The following is a 7,212-nucleotide window of genomic DNA, read 5'->3' on the forward strand; positions in this document are numbered from 1 at the left end:
TCAACGTTTTGTAAGCTTAATGTTTATAATTGAAAACTTAAAAAAAAACTTTCTTTAAATTTATTTTGCTTGTTGGGTATTGTACCTAAGCAGGCGGAAAGGTACATATGTAGGCATTTTTATTTGTACAATGTTCGTTGCTCAACGTTAATTTACTTGGCAAACTACCTACTAAATATTAAAAGGTAAATATGTATTTATTCAAATTAATAGTATGTATGTACACTACTACTATGTAGAAGCTAATAAAGAAAAAAATGTGTAGTTACTTTTCTAATTTGTCAAGCTCGGCTCGAATTCGATTGCATGAAGAGACGACTTGTTAAGTGAGGCACATCAGCTTAAATAACTGTATAGACAAATATTAGCTGTTTTACTAATTTTTTTATTTATTCTAGAAATTCAATGTAACACTGATATTAATTATTTTGTTGATGAGTAGAGAATGTGTAAAGATGATTTCATGGTGAAATTCAATGTTCTATATGCATAAAGCACATAAAGATGCCTATCGAAAGCATTAAGGTTGTAGCATGGCTCATGAACCGTTATGGAAATATTGACGAATGTGATTAACATTAAATAGTTTTTTTGTAGGCCAAGAACTGTTTATTTTACAAGCTTTTTTTTTTAGCTTGCTATGTACATAAGTATTTATTTATGTTTGGCCAGAATCTTGCATCAATTTCTAAATAAATTCCCGTGTAGGTAGAGACTTTAAACATAAAATTTCGCTCAGAACCCTATTTCATGCAATATGAAAGATGAATTAACCGGCTAACCGGCTAGGTGGCGCAGTAGAGGTATATGAAAACTCCGTATATACATACATATAGTCCGATTTGGTTCATACTTGCGATGAATATTAACTAAACATATGTAAAAGAAAATCTCCACAAAAAACTTTGGGTGCATTATGGTCATATTCGAGGTTAGTAAGGTTAACTAACAGAGTATGAAAAAATGAAAACTTTTTTAAAGTCATAAAAATTTGACAACATCTCGATTTTGCCCACTACAACTCAACGAGTTTATGAATTTACATATATGAATAAGTTTCAATAATATTTCAAATTTATCAGATTTCAAGTAAAAATTTTGCAGAATTTTGACGTTTTTTTTTTTTTAAATAATTTTAGTTTTTCCAAACCCTAAAAATTTGTTTAACATTTTGAAATTTTCGTGGAACAAAATAAAGGGGTTGCCACATACCAAAATAAGATGTTCATATTTTAAGGACCACACTGATATGTGAATACTTGTAAAAAAAAACACACACACACACAAGAAGCCAAAATTACTAAAGTTGAGCAGTATCGATACCAAAAGTACTCAGAACTCGATTCACAAAAAGATCGACAGTACCCGAATTTGAAAGTATCGATACTGAGTACTCAGTACTCACAAAAGAACTCGAAAGTACTCAGTACTCAAAAACACTCTGTTCCAATCATCATTCTTATAAATGTATTCAAGATCGATTCAAAGTACTCAGTATTAAGTGTCGAATAGATACTTAACACTACTGATTTCTATTGTTCTATTTACATTTATCGGTATTTAGAAATGATTGTACTCTATTTCAAATTTCAATGATTTTCAAGTACATTGTTTATACTGAGTACAACTACCCATTCATTTGGCGTAATTCGGGATTAATATATTTATTTGAATAATGTGTAGCCAGCTTAAGAAATTTCTACAGTAAGCATTGAAAAGCATGGTTACCAACATGTGTATGCATATTTTTAAAGAATCTCGATCCTCAAATGAACTCGATACTTCCCAAAACTAAAAATTACCTACAATATAGAATATACAGAATAGAATAAAGTAAGTCATTGTCATTTATTTGGAATATATGCAAACATATATCTTACAACATGAACTAGCGGAGTTTGAGAAAGGCTATGTTCAGGTTGGTGTCCTCTTGGCCCTGTCTTTGGCATCACCCAGGTAATTATCAATTAAGAGAAATGAAAAACTTCGATCACGCCAAATCTTTTGGTAAAGATATTTGTACGCTGGTGTTAGAATAATCCTTAAGGAGAGTGTTTGCTCAGGTATTTCTGAAGATATGTTCTTAATGCTAAGCTGGTTATGATTTCTTTAGCTATGAAGCTTCAAAAAGTGCTGATGATATCGAATAATCCCTGGTAACATATGGCAATCTTATGGACTGGTAACACTCATCTCCCCAGTGGTTTAGACACGTGAGGACTTAGCCAACAAAGCAACTGGTGACCTACCACTTAGCACTTAGGACCGTTTGTTCAATGTCCGGTTAGCATAATTTGGAAGTAAAAGCTCCGTTTAAACACAACGACTGAATACCACGATAAAATTAAAAAAAAACGTCGAGATGAACGGGTTCGGGACTTAAAAATTGAATTTATGAATTGTCGGGATTCGGATTGAATACTTAGTCTCGTGCCTATCTCTAGTGCAAATGACCCTTAATACAATTAACACTTAGGTAACTCGTGGCCTTAATCGAAATCGCCCCTTGGACTTGTCGACATCTTAAGACATCGTACATCACCCCATGCTACTATATAGAAGACATTGATTACTGTTCTCTTCCGCAGGAACTTAACAGCCGAATTATGATTCATCGTAACTCAAAGTCCAACCATCACTCAATGGAGAGGAAAAGCATCAGTTGCCTAGAGATACCCGCGTTACTCTACCACATTTATGGTCTCGTTATTTTAGCGGGTTAAACTCCTACTTATCTACATATACTCGACACTGACTTATCCAACATATAGTACATACATATACATATTGTCCCACATATGAAAGTTTCCGCAATGAGCATTTCAATTGCGCTCTTCAACCCACTTAACAAACACCTATAAATTTTCGGTTCGACTACGTCATTTTGGCCAAAAACGTTGTGTCAGTTGGGCATCCCAAGATGGATAGATCTCTTTTAGAAATTTGCGCACAAAAAAAAAAAAATAACTTATTCTGAAAGACCAGTTTACCTACTACAGTGATAATGGAGATAATTCAGGTATTTTAAATTCCCAAATTACCTCTTCGGGAATATAATTTTTTATACAAGTTGAGTTTAAATTCCGTCACTGGAAGGGATTTTTGTGAGTTCGCTTTTGGAATTTTCGTTCAGATACGAGGGCAATTTGAAAATTCAGTGACTTTTTGTATAAAAGGTATATATATTTTTCGGCAACAGAGCGTTTTATTTCTCAGCACAGTCTCCTTTTAGCTCGATACCTTTTGTGTGGCGTTTTTCCTTTCAAATATGTTTTAATTCCTTCCAAATAATTAGTTTTTCAAAGGATCTCCAAGATGATGAGCTCTACATTCGACCCAAATCTCGTACCGCCCAGTCATTGATTTTGTGTTCTGCACTTCACCAGATGCTTTTTCATAATTCGGAGATACATAACAAAAATTTGTATTATCATTTTAACATGTTGCCTCTGACGGGATTAGCAAATTACAGCAGGCATCTGTACACACTCGGCTACAGCCGCTTTATAAATGTGTCTTGAATAAATTTTCTTCGCCGTTTGATTTGGTTCTGCACTTCACAGAGGCTTTTTCGTAATTAAGAAAAAACAAAAACAGAAAAAAATATCAACATTAGGGGTATTCTCTGAGTCTTGCAAAGCCCTTGCACGGTGCACGGATTGCACGGTTTGCAAAGCTGTCCCATACGAAAACCGGTTTTTAACGTGCAATCCGTGCAATCTGTGCACCATGCAAGGGCTTTGCAAGACTCAGAGAATACCCCTATTGTGTATCGCGCTGATGGCACTCGTACTGCTGGAAGCCAATAAATAACAGCAAGCACCTTTGTACGTTCAGCCACTGCCATACGTACGAATTTGTTCTCAATTATTCACATTCCTTACAATCGGCTTATTGACCATGAAAAAAAAAACACACAATAACTTGGTTGAAGAAACCATTGTGCTTTTGGCTCAGTGTAATATAGTCCTTTTTTTGTTTCAAATCAATATCGAATCTGCTCAAAATCTCTGAACAATATTCGCCTTTGATCGATTTGCTCTTGTCAAGGTACTCAATGTGCATCCGAAAAAACTGTGGTCATGGCCTCATTAAATTGATGAATGTCTCACTCTTTGATGAATCGAAATAACGATCTATCATACATTTCATAACTTCGTACGATTTTTAATTATTATTTTTTTATATCTGTGAACATATTTCTATCTTCTGCACAAGTCAACCAACCACTTTTCAGTTACAGTTAGAATAACTTGCATAACTGCACAGGAGCAACAATTAGTTAGTAGCTATACAAACAAACATTTCAACAACTATCGGGTAATATTTTGCGCTTTCAGTACTATCAAGTTTTAAATTATTTATAGAGATGCCATCCTATGCATGTATGTACATTAGGGTGGTCCAAGAAAAAAAGTAAAGTCGATTTTTTTTTTGTAGTTTTTTTTTTTTTTTTTTTTGTGAAGTCAAAAAATATTTAGACGTCGCTCAAAGCGCTCAAAGTTTTCCATGCATTTTATATGGGGGAAAACAACTTTTCGTAGAAATTGTATAGAATTCTCAAAAATCAATATTTTTTCCATCAGAAAACTCTGTTTGTCTTCAGCAGACTTCCATAAATAATACCCAATTATAGATTTAACCTTTATTAAAATATGGTAAAATAAACAATTTTGTATTATGTTTGGAAGTCACCCAAAGAGAAAAAGAGTTTTCCGATCAAAAAATATTGATTTTCAAGAATTCTATGCCATTTGCTCAAAAAAAAGTGTTTTTTCATATATATGTAAAATACATAGTACATACATACAAGTATGAGCGCTTTGAGTGATCTCCAAAAATTTTTTTTTTTTATTTGGAAAAAACAGGGGTCTATTTTTTCGATATATGTATGTAGAAGTATTAATTCTAGGGGGTGAGAGTATTAAAATTGGGAATTTGTTATTCACATGCATTTTGGCCCACCCCAATGCACATACCTACATAGAAATGTCAGTTGCGTTTTGTGCCATTAGCAATCTAGGAGTAGTGTGTTATTATTATTTATGTTATTAACACATTATAAAACGCTAACAAATTCAACTCATAAACATACATAAATACACCTTTTTGTACACACACTATGGCATACCTATGTACATATTTATCTATGTATGGGGTGTATGTGTCTAAATCTTTGCATTGACTTTAAAGCCGGCACAGATTCTAATTGAATATACATATGTATGTACTGCGACTTGCTGCTGACCGGTTATCGATCATATTGGCTGCTGGCATTGGCATTCAACTTTGTTGGCTACCAGCATGCAACCTGCATCAGGTTTCGGTGTTGGCTTTGCAAACGTACATATGTATGTATGTATTTACTTGCAACAGCAAAACAAACAACAGCAGGTTCAATGACATTCAATGGCTGATGTACGAACTAGTCTGAAAGTCTGAAAGGCTGTTTTGCTACAGCAATTTGTTCTACCAGAAACTTTGTGTGCCTAGGCTCAGAAAGATTTTGCATCACAATGAGAATACTATTTATGGTGTGTTCCTTTTGGGGCAAAAATCTACAACGTTTTGCATACAAATTCACTGCCTCACGCGCAGTACATATCTAAATATATACATATATGTATTTTTGTTCTGCTATCTAGAAATATTTCTTTGTAAACTGTCTCTTCTGGGTGATAATAAACGGTTTGAAACCTTTCTTTTACTTATTTCGGTTCAAATTTTAGAAGCTAAAAAGCAAATTTAAGTTCCTCTTCATCTTCTTTTTTTTTTCTATCTATCACTTTTCGAATTACCATGCATAAATATCTAACTGAATATGGGCATACATATGTATGTATTCTTAAAATGCGAACTACTTTGATCACAATCCAGTAGAAAGTTGGTATAAAATTAATTTGCATATCTCGTCATACATACTTAATTATAAAATCAAACAAAACCCAATGACCGACAAACGCTAGTTTTAATTTATTTCAAGGCATGCCCAATTGTATTTATGTGTGTATTTGTTTGTAGTAAAACTATTTATGGGTTGCCCTAATTTCATATGCGTAATTGGTTTCCGCGAAAAATTACTAACCAGTTTATTTTGGTTAAATTATTTTTGCGATTGAAGTACGAAATTTGAAAAGAAATTTTATTAAATGCTTCGTATTCAACAAGTATAGCATGTTGTTGAAGTGTAAACAAAGTTATAAAATAAATAAAATTTTCCATCTTAAAATATGTGCTGCCTTATCTTGATTTAAATTTAAAATTAGTACATTAAAAAAAAAGCAAATACATTTTTTTGTGTTCGAAGAAAGCTTTACAATTATAAACAAGTAAGAGCAGCGCTATGCCGAAGGCTTCATACCTTTCATGAACATCTGAAAATATTACTTTAACAGATTACTGCATTTGAAAAAATGTATATATTCACGGCATACATACTTAAGATAGAGGAGATACATATATAAAAAACTATATCTAAACAATCAAAGGTATGAAAGATATACCTTATATAGCACCAATCTAAGTGATTTTCACTGCTGTGTGATCGGTATGTAAACCGGTAACACAATTTAATGGGTTTAGCTTCCAACATAAAGGAGATATATCGAAAAACTGGTATCTGAACAATCTGTGGAATGGAGCCAATAAATAGGTTATAGCGACCGGATCGTTGTTCATTTTACTGTAAACTTTATATTGATAACACTGGTCGACGGCCAAAATTTACCAGAGACGCCGTTATGAAATTCTTATGTAAAATCACCCCCTGATTCCGAAAATCAAGGTTATTTTTAATTTTATGGTACCGTTTTTGAGATATTTGCAATTTACCGTTTTTGCAAAAAAAAAAAAAAAATTGGGTCCACTTAATCATATATATCTCAAGAACGAATAAAGCAATTCCAAAACGGTTTGAAGCTTTTAAAAGGTAATAAAATTTTCTATAAGCTGTGCATACAACACTTTTTGCTAGGCCCTGTAGATTCAAAGATAACGAACAATCATTACCGATTTTTTCATTTTTTTTTGTAAAAATATAAAAGAAATTGTACTTTGCGGGGAAGGATCTCGAAAACCTTTTATTTTTTTGCAGATTTTTCTTTTCTCCCTAAGCTCTGTTGTATTACAAAAAAAATAAGCTATCATCGAAGAAAATCGATGCAAAACTACGTAAGTTATAAGCGATCAAATAAAAATACCCAGGTTGCGCAA

The 7,212-nt window shown here is 32.9% G+C and overlaps 2 protein-coding genes across 3 annotated transcripts in view; one reads left to right on the plus strand and one right to left on the minus strand.

The window, feature by feature from the left end:
- LOC118735796 (centrosomal protein of 104 kDa) overlaps positions 1-7,212 on the plus strand; it is a 44,139-nt gene that overhangs the window by 16,913 nt on the left and 20,014 nt on the right. The gene's annotated exons all lie outside the window — the stretch shown is intronic.
- LOC118735797 (cytochrome b561 domain-containing protein 2) overlaps positions 1-7,212 on the minus strand; it is a 14,582-nt gene that overhangs the window by 1,002 nt on the left and 6,368 nt on the right. The gene's annotated exons all lie outside the window — the stretch shown is intronic.

The sequence above is a fragment of the Rhagoletis pomonella genome, unplaced genomic scaffold (assembly GCF_013731165.1).
Source record: "Rhagoletis pomonella isolate Grant_MI unplaced genomic scaffold, Rhpom_1.0 Rhpom_scaffold_00003, whole genome shotgun sequence".
NCBI classification, from domain to species: Eukaryota; Metazoa; Arthropoda; class Insecta; order Diptera; family Tephritidae; genus Rhagoletis; species Rhagoletis pomonella.